The 15,667-nt window shown below is 41.3% G+C and overlaps 1 protein-coding gene across 4 annotated transcripts in view; it reads left to right on the top strand.

The window, feature by feature from the left end:
• The window catches only part of ESRRG (estrogen related receptor gamma), a 384,813-nt gene that overhangs the window by 99,446 nt on the left and 269,700 nt on the right, over positions 1-15,667 (top strand). The window contains exon 2 of one of the 4 annotated variants that reach the window (XM_084285109.1): positions 4,889-4,974. The exons of the other annotated variants lie outside the window; for them this stretch is intronic. The gene's annotated coding sequence lies outside the window, so the exon portion shown is untranslated. The remainder of the gene's footprint in view (positions 1-4,888; positions 4,975-15,667) is intronic. 4 annotated transcript variants of the gene reach the window in all.

Raw genomic sequence — 15,667 nt, 5'->3', positions numbered from 1 at the left:
CTGGTGAGAGAAGGATGGGGGGGGACCTGACAGGTTCACCCGTCCCCCACCAAGGAATGAGGATGTGGGGGAATGGGATGCTTAACACTCAGCATGAAGGATTAGCAGATCCAGAAAACCACCCATTTGCTTTCAAGGCATCCTCTGCAATCAGCATAATTTCTCACAAGGAGAGGGTTTTACTGTAGAACAGAAGGTTGTGGAATGGAGTGTTTACAAAGGGAGAAATAATTATATTTATGGACTGGGAGTATAAGACCTTTTTGGCCCCGATCACCTATACGTCTACTTTGCATACAGGAGGCAAGTTATTGGATAGTTTAAACCGTTGGCTATTTTATAATAATAATAATAACAATTTAAAGATTTTCCCAGCTGTTAAAGGATGCAATTTTTCTTTCATGGACCATTATGTATGCAAGACCAATTGGTAAACTGCGATATAGTGTTCTGTAATTATTCTCCCCTGTAGCTTTAATGAGGAGATCTGTGTGCAGTTTGATGGGAGAATATACTCTGCCGACAGCTACAGTGAAAATCAAGACAGGTGTAATCTGCTTACTGTAGTCTGTGAATCCTCACCATGTGGCTATGTTATCTCTAGTGCATGTTTATAGAAAGATGCTTGTAAAAGGATTTAATTTAATGGAATAATGGTAACTGACACTACGAAAATGAAGGGGCTCAAATAATATGGTGAGAAGAGTCATATAAATACTAGAGTAGATGATAAAAAAAAAAAAAAAATTGAGATATTATGTCTTTCAGTTAACATCATAGGAAAATACACATTAAGCAATGCTATGTACTAAATAGAAACATGTTCTTTATTACTAGCCTAGTCTTAGGAAAGACTTAGAGAAAACATCACTCTGGAGATACGTACCCAGTCCTGCAGTTGCACTTGCATGGGCAGAGGTGCTTTTGCTGGAGCTCTGCATGGGCGCCTTTCCAGGTTTGGAGTATTAAGAGTAGAATATCTCTTAAAGGCAGATACTCTGCCGAGCCATAGCCAAAAGAATAGTTGTGTGATGAAAGGGCCAGCTGAGACATCATTTAGGAACCCACTGTACTTGTGATGGGGAGGCTTCATCCAGGCAACTGTGTGATTGTGCCTCGGTTTCCTTAAAGTTATCACTGTACAGATATTTTCAGAAAAGCAGCCCAAATAGCTTATTCTTGTGAAGCCTATTGACAAAAAGCAGTAGATTTTTGCTAGTAGCATTTGCATGATTTTGTTCTTTTGGACAGATAATCTTATTTAAGCAGAAATGTGAATCTAATTCTTATTTCCAGAGGATGAGAGGAATAATACCCAGTCACTCTCCATGGGTGTGATTTATTAATTATCAGTCATTCTTAATCACCTAATACTGACATGCATCTAAAACACTGGAGAGTTTAATATCTGAGAGAATACTTACCATGATTTTTCTCAGCAGTCCATTTTTAAATTGGGTGCCAGCACTTTAGTTTTGTGTTTCTGATCCTGTATGACTTTTGCCCTTGAACAAGGAACGTGAATGCACTGAAGATGGAATAAAGTTACTAGTAAGAGCAATACTTAGTGATGTCCTGTTCTTCAGCAAATTAATTGAAAGCCTTTGGCTTACAGAATTTCGATATCATATGACACATTTTTTTAATATTTAACATTTAGTGTTAAATGCATGTTGTCTGACTTGCTCTCCATACCAAGGATAGCAAAAGTGTATAATTTGACATTTTGCCTGATGCTGTAACATACTATGTATTAAAAAAGAATAATAATACTGAATAGCACTTCTATTGGGGAAAGGTGGGGGTTGGATGGGAGTTGAGCACTGCTGTTAATTATTCTTATTATGCTGATCTCACTCAGATTTTGAGCCTGGTGATTGCACTGACAAAGGAGCAGCCTTGATTTCTGCACATATGCTACAGTTACTTGTAAAAACCAGGCTCACAGATTGCTCTGAAGCTTTTACAGTTCCTGTAGAACATTTCCATAGTTCCAGCAGTTTGATCACAAATGCAGCATCTCTCTCCTAATGCTGTGCAGGTTGATAAAACAGTTGCCGAGCTGGAGTCCCTAAAGAAATTATTAATTATCTGGTTAATGTGCATCAGGCTGTGGGAGTGTGAGATTAATCACCAGTGCTGGGATGAGTTGCTGAAGTGGATTTTGGTTTTTCGTCTCCTGTCACTCGGTAATGGCTTTTCCTTCCTTCACCATCAGGTGAACAGGTGCGGAGATGCTGTATTTTCATTTTCCTGTAGTCAGTAACAGCCGGTGACCAGGAGATGCCTTTTTCTCAGTCCTGCTGCATGAGCAGTTTACAACATGGAGCGCTACCTGCTTAGGATGTTCCAGCTGCAGGAGATGCTCCTACAGCACAGGACTGACCTGAGCCTTCCCACATAAACACATTCAAACACATGCGCTCAGGGAGGGGTGCTGGAGAGGAACGCTGGGGCTGCTTCTTCTGTATTCTCCAGGTCTCAAAGGGGCTGATTTATATTTGGCTGTAGAATTGCAACTTGATTCCTATTTTGAATGTATTTATAATACTCTGAATTTCTCAGTGAACAAACAATGAATATGCCTCCTTCGCTTAAGGTAACAAAAGAAAAATGAGCTCCTGCACAGTAGCTTTTGTACTTTATAGGACAGATTCAGAAGAAGGTTCTAGTGTGGTCTTGAGTTGGTACCATCCTTAAAGCCAAATGTTGCATAAATATTCACCATGGGAGAACACATCTAACTTTTCCAGCAAAGGTGGATGAGTCAGGGCACTTGGTTGCAATGCTGTAGCACTGGCCCTGTGCTTTTAGCTGCCATTAAGCAACAGCAGCTGCACCAGAACTTATTCAGCAAAGCTCTGGTGTTCCTCCAGGGGTCCCTACTGGATGGCATGTGCTTCCACTGCTCAGTGCGCTGATGAAAATCTGAGAAGTAATTTATTTTTTAAATTTTGCAATTGTGATGCTACACAAACCCTTTCAACAGGAAGCCGTGACAGCTGTGTCTCGGGGTCAGGACCACTGACTGGAAGTGTCTTTTGCTTCAGTGAGGACTAGTGAGGAGAAAGGAGATGAGGTGGGAGGAGCTGGGTCGTACTCATCTAAAGCAGAGATTTTTGCCTGAGGGCCAGGGGAGCATCCTCTAGTTAAGAAGGAAAGAAGCTGTGGACAACAGCATAAGAATCCTTGCAGTAGTGTGTGCTGAGGGCCAGAAGCAGAGACTGACCCCCTGTCTGTAGAAGGGTTTGATGACTAGCTAAGTAATAATGCCCAGTCCCCAAACTGGCACTGTTGTAGAGTCTAGTCATTTGGGTTACTTTTGTCATCTCTAACACAAGTGGTGTTTCTCCTCATCCTGATATTCCATAAATGGCCGCAGCTGCAGGGACTTAAAACTCATGGTACTTCGGGAGACCTGTTTTCAACCTTCTACTTGACTGCTTTGTCAACTCTTTTTTTAATGATGTGAATGTGTAGTATTGGCCTCCATCATCTTGGCTGAACTAGTGTTTTTTTCTCCCTGCAGAACTGAACATTTTTGATTACCTTGCCACTTCAAGCAGGTGGAGATGTGCTTACATTTGAGATGGCCTTCAACTGCTCGTTCATTGATCTCTTGCTGTCCATGTTGTACTATCCTGAATGTTGCTTCAGCTAATGGTGTTACCTAGGGAAGGGAGGATAAAGATGTTTAGTATTTAGAGAACTTGCATTTCATAGCAGCTGTATGCTGCAGGCTGGGATCCCTGAACAGCCCCATGATGACAGAACCATCCATTTGTTTGGCAGGCTGTGGTACAACTTCACATTAAACGTAGATGACCCATTTGTGTTTGAAAACCCCTTGCCAGCCAGTCAGTATGGCAGCAGTGGGGTTTTAAACATTAAGCGGTCTTCAGGGCACCAGGTTGAGTATTTGCATCGCAGTTGTTTGGTTTTCTGCTCCTTGTAGAGCTTCCTGAGCTTGTTGTGATAAGTAAAACCAACTTTACTTTGTTAAGCTCAGCAGTTCCAAGCACTGAAGAGAGATAAGTGGGGGGGGGATAGATGGGACCTTTAGGGGACAAGACACATATTGCTGTCTGTATTGGGATGCAGGTCACTATTTGTGGATGGCTTTATTTAATAGTAGCTAGTGCGAGTCTTTATGCAGGTTTGTGTGAACATGCACGCAGGCATGCTTGCCCATGGTGGTATACAGAGGTAAAAGGAGCGTGTGTAAAATTTGGTAAATGATGAAACATAAGGACACTAACTTACCAGAGATCAACAGCTACAGAAGAGTCAGCTGCTTAAAAATAAGTAGAATAGCAGTTTTTCAGATGAGTAAATTGTGCAAATCCATGCCTAATTTACATGTACGATCACCTTGACTGCTTGTACAAATCAGGTAATTGCGCATGCAAATAGCTAATTAACACAATTAGCTGATCTGTTGATGCAGTCTCAGGATCTGTAAGTGTACACTAGCCATGTAGTGATTCTGTATCTACAAACCAGTTGTATGAAAAATCTTTGCCCTGATAATTGTTAGTAGATGCAGGGGGTCACTTAGGTTTTCAAGTCAATTTTGGGGCTTTGGGGTGAAGTGACTGATGGGGATCACAGCTGTTAGTGCAGATGAGAACTGAGTGGGAATCCAAAACCACTTGGGTTTATGGGAAAAATTTCCCTTCAAAGTCTCTATCTGGCATTCCTGCCAATATACACAGCCAGCACCGAGACCTGCAGCAGGCTGGTCTGCCTGGTGGTACGGGGCTGCGGGTGTGCTGGTCTCGCAGAAATTGGTCCACATGAGCACAGGGCCACGCTGGTTTAGCTCTATCTCTTCTTAAAACTTTCTGTGAGCAGTGCTCATTAGTCACCTCTGTGTTACTATTTTTAGATGCATGAAATATTTTGGATTTTAAAGCCTGCTGCTTCCTTTTGACTTCATTGAAAAGAATCTTCTGGGGAAAAAAGATTTAACGGGTGAGTTTTCTGGTTTTTATCTATTTGTCCGGCTTGGAGATCACTTCATCAGCATGTCAATGTTAAGCAAAAATACCCAGGCAAGTTTAAATGTGCAGATTGTTAAAGTTCTGGGACCGCATAAATGACATTAAAATAGGAGTCTTCTCCAAGGGATTTCAGAAACATCTCTCTTCCACCTTTGTGGAGCATTTATTTCTACTGTTTTTATAGCTGTTATGATGTGGGGAGAACCCTTCACTGTAATAGTGATTTATGCTTTCAAAGCAAACCTGTTTGTAGGAACTGGTTTTAAGTTGCCATTGTATTTTAACATCAGCATTTGTATCTTCAAACTGAGTCTACATGAAAATAACAAGAGAATCCTCTGACTGCAGGTATTTCTTGCACAATTTTTAAAAACTTTCCGATTTATAACACAGAAAACTTAAATTTGTGTATTAGGTTTGTGACTTACCTGACTTCTCTGAACTTCCTTTCTTATTTTAAAAGTTTATTTTAAAACTTATTTAAAGTTTATTTTAAAACAAGGACAAAACGTGCCATTATGATGCAACTTCCAGGATTCAAATCACAGTAAGAGGTCTGTACCTGGACCGTGTGGCTGTGTTCTGAAGTCTAGCACTTTGGTTGTTCTTGCACTTACATTTCTCACAGAGATGTCTGTGGTATGTCACATTTTCCTTACTTGGAAGATTTCAAAGCATGTTGAAAAGCAATAAGTGAGATGCTGATTGTGCAAAGATTGTTTTGGCAAAAGGAGAACCTTGTTACGTACTCCACAGCAGCGCTCTCATGTCCTTAAAAACTGCTCTGTGAAGGGAATTAATTGTGGCCAGGAATCCTGGGATATGTCTTCAAAAAGACCAACTAACCAAAAAAAACATTTCACAGTGCCTTTTGTGTATATATGTGTGTGTGTATATATATATATAAATAATCTAGGTGGTGACCAGATAAGACCCAAGGGACTTCAAAATATTCCTTACGTGAAAAATCCTGTTTCTGGTAGAGCAGCATCCATCTAGTGGTAGTTGAGTGTAGAGTCAGGAGAGAGAAGAGTATCAGCCCTGGTGGGGTCATGAAGTCTCTAATCTGAAGGTCAGAGCATTTCTAAACAAGTACAGAGGAAGCCCCTCAAGCACAGGAAGAAAATGTGCTTAAAGGTACGTTTTTAAGAAAACAAAATGAGGAACAAAGTAGGGGAAACTTCCACGCTCCTTGTCTGCAAATAATGCCGTGAAGAAGCATAAAGCCCGTAGGTCCCCTCCTTCCTTTATCAATCTGTGTAGTGGCACTATTGGATGTGGGAATTAAAAAAGCAGAGTCGGAGGTTCGAATGCTAGTTTGCATGCTGATACCAGAGTGCAATTCCAGCCTGCGGCTTGTGCTTATCAGCTTTAGTGTCCGAGCCCTGGGAGCAGGCGGGAAAAGCTCGCGCTTTGGTGTGTGCACAGGCTTCCCCCACCCCTCCTGTGTGTGCCTGGCAATTTAAAGATGCAAAATTCATTGAATGACAAATTCTGATTAGCGAGGAGCTGAGGCCTCTCTGCCCCAAAAGGGAGCCAGGGAGGATGTGCACTGACTTTATTACTGCCCGTGTCAGACTTTATCCTCTGCTGCCCTGCTCCTCTTTAAAGGAACAGTGGCAGTTGTTTGTTAAGTGTCATATGTTTTGGCAAAACCCACAGCTTTTAAGATTTCATAACTGATTATTCCTCAATGAATTGTAAGTCATTAAAAAAAGAAGACTGTAAAATTATTTTGCAACATCAAATTTCCACATTGAGTTTACTGTAGTTTGTGACCTGGAGTTGAAAACTAATTGGGGGGAAAAAAAAGTTGTAGTGAAAATAAGCTGTTTGCTTTTAAAGGCTACCAAACTGAACGAGTCTGGGAGAGAGACAGAACAGAAAATCAGACAAATGAGGATTCTGTAGCTCTTTGTATTGGGATAGCTTAAGCCCTGTTTCTACCAGGACACAGAACTGCTTGAAGAATTGTGTCTAAAGGCTGTAACAAGTGTAAGCATTGTATAGATGTGTTGTGTTTTTTTCCTATCCTGACACTATCTCTGGGCTATACAGTGTCAGATGGAGAAAGAAAGAGACATTTATCAATGGCTAAGGTTACATCCACCGAGCACTGAAGGAGCACCTCTATTCCTAGGCATCTAACTTGGAAGATCCCAAAATATGGCTTAGTTTTTCTGTAGTTACTCACAGACGTTAAATAAAATGAAAATGCAATATTGAAGCAAGTGCCAAATTGCTGTGATACACAGATGACTTCTCTTGTTCCCTTCCCTGTCTAGGACTGTAGTGCTGGCCAGCGAGATGGCTGGGTGCCTTTTTCTGTTCAAGTGATGTCTGAGGAACAGCTGATGGCTGAACTCATCTAAAACAGAGTTGGTGGTTACAGTAGGGCCCATCCTCCAGAGAGTTGGTAGTTATGGTTTATGTAAAGATCTGCACCTACAGTAACCCTTTTGCCTGCAACACAAATGTTTTCTTGAGGTTTCTTCTTTGAAATAGCAATTGGTGTCCATGAAAGACAATCCCCATTATCTCTAGATAATGAGAAGACATCATTCCCTTCTGGCAAAAGTTGGCCTCTTTCTAGATATTTACACCTCCGCCATGCAGCCCACACTCATTTGGTGTCCCTGGCCACAGAGCCAGTAGTGCTCGGGCTAATCTGTTTCCTGCAGCATGTAGGTGTGTGTGAGGAGTCTGTGAGCACTGTGCCACTGCCTGCCAGGCAGTCTTAAATCCCATTTGAAGTCCCAGTTGTTTATCTTTCAGTTGCTTTGTGGTTAGACCTTGCTTGAGTATTTTTATTTAAGTCCTGTGATGAAAGCTGTGACGAATGGCTTTGCAACCTTCAGTACAATGGAGTGCTTTGCAACAGCGCTGTTAAACACCTTCCCACCAGCCCCCCCAGATCTTCCAGCGGGGTCATGGACTGCTGTGCAGCAATAAGTTGGTTCTTTGTTTGGTGATTTGGGGGTTCTTGGGGCTCTGTCAATGTGAAACCTGTTGAAATCTGGTGCTCTGCAGCCAGTGTGAAGTTAGCCTGTGCTCCAGGCAGGATTTCCTGGTGGGATGGTCTGAAATGCCTGTGTGGACATCCCCACAACCTTCCAGTCATATGTTTCGTCTCAAGCACTGAATGAGCATTTGATGCTGTTCTTGCCTTCCCTATCGCCACTATGGGGGATCTCTGCTTACAGTAGGTGGCTCTGCTGGCATCGAAACAAAATGCTGCTGCTCTCATTGCTCCCTTTGTTGAGGGACTGAGGGAAGAAACAAGGTGTAGGTGATACTGTTTGATCCTCAGCATGACGGCATCCCCACATTGTGCCTGCTGCTCCCTAAAACTCCTTATTTCTGTGGGGTATAGGCTGTTATACCTCTAGAAAACAAAGGAAAGTATGTTGGAGCACAAAAAGAGAACTGCATTTTGTCTTGCAACACCTTTATTTACAGAGTTTATCCTGGGAACCTCAAAGTGTTGCTAGCTGTAACAGAAACTCCGTACACAATGACTGACTTCTCCCAGTGAATCAACAAGCACGTTGTATTGACATTTAAGTTTTGAGGTCTTTGTATATCCCTGGTGCAGGAATGAAGCTTGCAGATCAGCTGCTACTGGCTAGGAGATGTAGATGCATTATTAGGGATAACTTGGTTTATCTCTTTTGACACTTTTCTGATATCTCTTGATCATTAAGGTCTGGATTAAGTGGGGAAAAAAAACACATTACTTGCACGGATGTTGTGTAGCTTATGCCTCAGATCTTTTATGAGAGAGTTTGGGTGCTTAATGTCTTCTGATTGAAAAAGAGAAAGTCATGTGTACGGCTTCCTTCTGTCAGGTGCTGAGATGAGGTTTAGGTAAGCACATAACAGCAACCCAGATATCTGAAAGTCACATTTACAGCTGCACCTAATATGATTGTACATAAAAAGAAAAAAAAAAAAAAGAAAAAGGAACAGGCTTTTGTTTGTGTCGGCTTTTTTTTTTTTTTGTGGTGTTGGAGGATTGGGGTTTTATTTGAACTTCCTGGGTTAAATGACGCTTAAGGCATACTATGCTTGGTGTCACTCCTGGGACCTGTATTTCCCATCCTGTGGTGTGGTGTGATGATGTTTTTGCGAGGCAGTGCTGCGTCAGGAGCCTGCTGGACGTTTGACCCCAGCATCGGAAGGTGACGGCTTTCTGGGAGTCATGTCTGCAGAGCCGCATAGATGAGAGGAGGTGCTTGGCAGCCAGCAGCTACTGGGAGCAAGTAGGAAAAGTAGGTCCGGATGTGCTTGCCTGCCCAAGAGACTGTACTGATCTTCAGAAACATGTCTTTTTGTTCCAAATCTGTACTCCTTGGAAAACATAGCTATTGTTTATAACTAATAAATTAATGTCTTTCATACTGAACCTGTAAGAGAATGCAGAAATCAACCATTTCTGTCCTTCAGTCTGACTGTGTGTTTCACAGTAATTCAGCAGGTGTATATGGTACTCCTGATCTGGTGAAATATCAAGGAGGTTATTGCATCACTTCACTGTAATAGCATAAACGCGATGGTAATGCTGAAAAACCCATCCTAGGGATTGATGTATTTAGCAGCTTGATGCACCCTAACCAAGGCAGGCCTTTATTTATACTAGTTTGTTCCTCTTCAGCACTTTTCATCTGAGTGTTACGAAAACTGGACTTCACCCTGTGAAGTCGTTACCATAACCAGTTATGAAGGGAGAACCAAGGCTCAGGTAACTTGCAGCTTTCCAAAGGTTACCTTGCATGTCGGTAGCAGAGCATAAAGAAGGGTCCGTCCATCTGTTTCCCATGCTGCTACTTTTTTCCACACTTTCTTTAACCATCTGGGAAGAAATTCATCACTATGCAGTGTCTAGCACAACATACGTAAACAAGGATCAGTTAAGTTTTTGAGTGAGACCTTGTGCTGGTGCTGTAGAGAGGGATAAATTGGTCCAGAACTTTGTGAGCTGCTTCACAAAAGACGAATGACTGCACGCAGCGTGACTTGAAGAGAAGCTGCTCCCTAAGAGAATACGGAACCTTGGCATAAGTAGATCTGCAAACTAATGACGTAAAAATAGCTTCAATAATGAAAAGTTGGTAAATAGAGGCATGGCAGCAATTAGGATGTGTGTGAGAGACAAGCTAAACAGACCTAAGTTTGAAGGAATTTATTGTCTCGGAGTTCCTCTGATTTAACTCAGTGCTAGGTCACTTCTAGTTGAAGCAGAAGACTAGTTATTTGTAGACGCCTAAGGTCATCTTCCTGTAAAAACAAAGCAAAACAACTACCGTATGCTTGAGCTTGTTCAAAATAATTAAAATGTGTTGAAAGACTTGAGGATGTATTTCCTTCTCAAGATTCCCGATCCTCTGTATTCTTCTTGCCAAATGAGTGGTTTCATTATTGATTATTACTTTTTCATGGAGGTGGCAAGGGACTATGAGGTTCTTAATAACTATATTCAGATCCCCTGTCTGGTATGGTTTTATTAGCTTAAAAATAACAGGGGGAGTGAAACGTTTTGAAGTTCCTTTACCTTTTTTTTGTTTTTTTTCCTGGTATCCCAGATGATTTCCAGGGCACCCTCAGTGAATACCAGAAGTCTGTAGTCTCACTTTTTATGCCTTGAATTGCTGCACTCCAACTCTGAGGATCACAGGATCAGATGTGAAAGCTCAACTTCAGTGTTCTTGGTCTCTTTTTCAACCCATAGTTGAAAGTTTTCTTCTGTCTTCTCAGATGTTCCTAAACATGGCAACAAGCATGGCTCTGCAACAGATGCAATTCTTTCTAGGTCTCTAGGTAACATTTTAACCTGTGTAATGTTCACAGCATAGCATCGTAAGTAATATTCCAGGAAATACGCTGCCGCTTGTTAAAAAGGATAGGACCCCAGAGATGCCTTTAAATATGCCTGTAAAGTGAGAGGTGCCAAGAGAAAGATAATATGGCTGATTATAGTTATTTACCTTACATTTTCATTCGCCCTTAACTGGGTGTAATTTAGGGGCATGAAATCTCTTATTGGAAGTGTATTTGCATTAAACAGCTCTAAGCAACCATGAAAGTGCAGAAGCTGAAAAATTGACAGACTGGGTTCCTAGAATCCCAAAGTAGCATTTTTGTAATAAGCATACAAACAAATCAAATAAACATGTTTTGCTTCAACGATTTAAAGAATATGGTCTTTGGAGTAATTTGTCTTTTTTTTTTTTTTTTTTTTTTTTAAGCTATCATTTCTAACCTTTTCATTGCCTATCTCTAGTTTGCAGCTCCTCCTAACAATCTGCAGCAATTTCCAACCCAGCTGTTGTGGTTGCACAGCATTGTGCCTTTGTTTAGATTTCCATGAGCTATCAAATCTGACTATAAAGGGGATTACCTGACTGGTAATGTTGTTTTTCAGGTCTGCACTTTTTAAGAAATAATTGTTTCACAGTTGTTTTAAAAAAAAAAAAAACAACTCTGAAAATCAAACTTTGCAGTTGGATGGAGTCCAGTCTTGCAAGTAGGTGCCTTTTTTTTTTTTTTATAATCCCCTTCGCTTTCCTTGCAAATGATTGTAAATTGTAATCAACTGTAAGAGTAGTGGATATTTTTAACCAGCTCATCCCTCCGTAAGAAGACTAAAGTTTTCATGAGTGTTTTTTTTAGAATGAAACTGTGTACTATTAAACAGATATGATCTACCTCTGCCTCATGGTAGCTGGTCAATTACTTTATATCCCTTCTCTCTCCCACAAGGCTGTCTGTTTAACTGAAGCTTGTGAAATGTTGTGATCTTTGCATGAATGGACTTATTGAAGTGTAAAGCATTAACAATATTTATTTCGGTGGATTGCAGAGTTAATGACTGAAGAAGAAAAACTGGTAAAACTTGCTTTCTATATATACAATAGAGTCTACAAGAAACTTAATTCATGTTTAAGAAAGCAGACACGTCTGTGTCTGAATCTGTTACAGTATGTGTGATCCCCATATCATGCTGGGTTGAATGTCTTCTAACAATGTTATTGAAATATACCTCCAATGTTCAGATTTGAGTCTTTCTTGCATTGTGGGTATTAAATGGAAACCAGCGTCTGCCTTGCTCTGCTCAGTGCAGAAGATATTTACTGTATTTGAGTGTCTTCAGTTTTGGTTCTCATTTTGCAAACGCAGTACACTTTAATTAAGGCTTGTCACTTGAAATCTAATGAATACATTTACTGTAATGTCTCCATCTTGAGGAGGTGAATTTGACTTAGAAAATCCTCTCTGTCATAGAGGGACTGATAATGGTTTGAAGAGTTCTTTTCCTGGATAAGAGCCATTCTCCTGGCTTGTGGTGCTCTTGCTGGGTACAGGGTAGTAGTGCTCACTTAAAGAATCACACTGTGTTGCTTTGTGCAACTTAGAAGCACAAAAATGGACGAGAAAATCCGTGAAGTTGTGTGTATATATATATACACATTTAGCTTGGAACATACCTGCATGGGATGGTCTTTTCCCTTTTTTCTTTCAACATGGTTTCAGAGGTGTCTTATTGATTATACTGGAAAGATGAAGAAACTCCTCTCCCTGAATTAAGCTTCTGTTAGTCTCTGAAAGGACTTTGACCAAACAGTGAATTGTCTAATACACTGAGGCATTTTTTTTGTTGTTGATTTTGGCTTTTAGATAAACCTTTCTATAAAAGCAGGTTTTGGTTGACCTTTTACCTGCTCCTTTCAAAGGAAAGGGTTGCCTCACATATCTGAGGGTACTGCCTGCATCTCCAAATTTTCTACTGCTGCTGTTCAAGCACCTGCTTTTAACGTCAAGTCAAAATCCTAACTAATTTTACTGTTAAGTAAATGCCACTTTACATCTGCTTATTCTGCTGGAAAGCATAGAAAAGAACTTCGTTTTCAAAAGGAAGTTATCAAAGCCTCAAATTAATTGGTTTTCAGTGTTGCAATATTTTAAACAAAACGTGTGATTTTTCCACTAGTTAAATTAAGATTGTATCATGGTGGTGTGGTGTTGTGGGGGCAAGGGTCCTAAGATTTTTCCCCAGCCTGTTGTAGCGGCTTTTTATCTGCACCACATTCAGACTCAGGAGGATGATTGTGTTACACCTGCCTCTGTCAGAAAATGCTGGGGTTTGTGCAGAGGACGGGCCTGGCAGTGAGCTGAGATGAGAGGGAGAGATGCAGGGGATAGCCCACAAGGCACAGGAACATGTCCTGGCTCTGGGGTCTCTGGGAGGTCATCCAGCCCTGAGCTCTCATCCTGGTGAGAGAGCCAGAATGTGCTTTGTGTGGCAAAACGGCAGGACGGGTGGTGTTTGTGCCATGGGGGTAGGGAGAGGGGTGGTGGGAGGCTTGTGGGCTCACCTCAAAGTGTCCTGTGCAGTATGTGGATGCCCAAAAGAGAAGGTGACAGGCTGGCCGCTAGCTCATTGTCCTCAAATGTCCTGGTTAGGAAATGATTTGGCAGGTGGTATCTGATTAACTTGCGGTCTTCTGTTGCATCTGGTTTGTACATCCTACCAAGAGCAAAGCCTGGGTTTTCAGAATCGGGCACCTTGCTCTGGTGCTCTCATCCAGGTCCCTGGAGAAGCTCTGTGGCAGTGAAAGTACCGAAGTGCCTCCCCCAGATCACACATCCAGCTGTCTCATCACAGGGCTCATCCTTCCTGTTGGGAGCAGGTCCCCAGTGGGGTGGTGGCAGGGGCACCCTTGGGCTGGGATGCCTTACCCAAGGCATCAAGTCACACCCAGACTTCAGGTTAAGCAGTGCTAAGGGCCCTGGATGGGCCATCTGCAAGGTGGGAGATTGCAGTAAATGACAAACATGTGCCAGTGATAGGTACAAGCTTTCTTGACCTGCCTTAATTTTTCTAATCAGGCCTATAATTGCTAGGGAAAGGTGTAGACAAATGCAATAATAATAATGAAAAGTCAGAGCTATAGCAGGGCTCTAAAAGGAAGTACGTTTTAGAAAGAAATTTTGTTGTTTAATTAATAAGGATCTTGTTGTCAGGCTAAAACAGACTAAAAATAAACAGCTGTATAGTACTTCATTAAGCTGCCTGCTTGGAGTGATTTTCCCATTGATTAGTCTCAGGGCTAATGCTGGTTCATTCCTCATTTCATTGCTAATTAACATCAGCTCTGCTCCTGACCACTTGACCGCACTCTCTCTGTGAACATGTGCTGGTTTGGCAAGTAATAACTGCTCCCTCCTTCTTAAAAGGCAGAGTTAAGGCAGAAAATAGCTATCAAACGTAGATCTCTAGCTGCTTCTACTGTAAGGAGAGCAAACTGTAAAACCGTATCGGCCTGTATGAAGGGTAATAAATGTAGTTTACAGAGCACAGCAGTTTGATTGAGGAACTATGTAAATACAGATGATGAGCTCAAGCTGCCATATGAATTGACAGGCTTGGCTCATCTTGTGTCAGCCGAGTTGATTCAGGCTCTTCTGGGATGCTAACAGTGCAGATTACCTGACCCAGGGGCTTACAGCCACTGGCCCTTAGGTAAGAGGATGCTTTGAATGGGCAGCACTTACTTCTCCAGGTCTCCGCAATGTTCTCGCAGGCTGAATAATGAAATGCGTTGGCAGAGGGGGTACAGCAAGAGCAGAAAGAAAACACCACAGTTATAGCTTTGTCAGGCTGCTTCCATGCAAGTGGAATATAGATGAAAATAGAGGGATGAAATACTAGAATTGGCATGGATGCACTCCGAGAAAATCTCTAACAACTTTAATGAAATTAGCAGCCTCTGTTCTGGGTGAAAAGGTCAATTTTTCCATAAAACCCAAGTAAACTGGCATTTTGGAAAACATCTACTAAACTTGGCACAGAATAAATAACATTATCCCAAAGTCTTGGTTCAATTCCAGATCGTAGCATTTTCTTTTAATTGAATTGGGTATTGCATTTCATTTTCAGAAAGTCTTTTTTATTCCTACATTTTGAAGCATTCATATCTCAGAACTAATCAGAAACTCAGCCTTATACAAATCTATCAATCAGGAACAGTCACTGGAGAGAGAGCTTGCCTGAGTGATAATCCTTTTTTACCTACTTTTGAGCAGAATCCTAATTCACTTGTTCATCAATTATATATTTTATATATATATATGGTATTTCCACCATTAATTTAACGAATGTAGGGCTCAGTCTTGCAAGCAGTTCTGCACATGAGTAACTTTATTCATGTAAGCAAACTGCTCATGTGAATAAAATTAACCATGTGAGATATCTGTAGGATGAAGCTTTACAGTAGTTATATGTATCCATACACGAAGCCATCACCTTCCTAACTCTGCTTTTTTCATATTTAATAACAAAAAGTATCCTTTACCCATGAGTAAAGTCGTTTCTGTTCTTAAGGCCATAAATAACCAGTCTGGATCAGGAAAGATTCCCAGTTCAGTATTGCTTGGTTGGTTGTGTTATTTGGCTTTTCTGGCTGGTCCTGGAATTGGCCTCAGAGCAGAGACAGAAATGTAGAACACCCTGTGGTATTGTCAACTGACTGTAGGAAAGGCTAAAACTGTATTGTGCTGCAGACTTGATCCAGTTGGAAAATGGAAATGGAATTTTGCTGCTTGTTCCCAGGATACATCCAGCATCTCCTGTTTCTATAAAGATGCCTATGATGTTTTTAACTTTT

This window comes from Netta rufina (genome assembly GCF_964035555.1).
Source record: "Netta rufina genome assembly, chromosome: 3".
Classification (NCBI taxonomy): Eukaryota; Metazoa; Chordata; class Aves; order Anseriformes; family Anatidae; genus Netta; species Netta rufina.
Note: the sequence above shows the minus strand (reverse complement) of the source record. Positions and strands in the feature narration are given on the sequence as shown.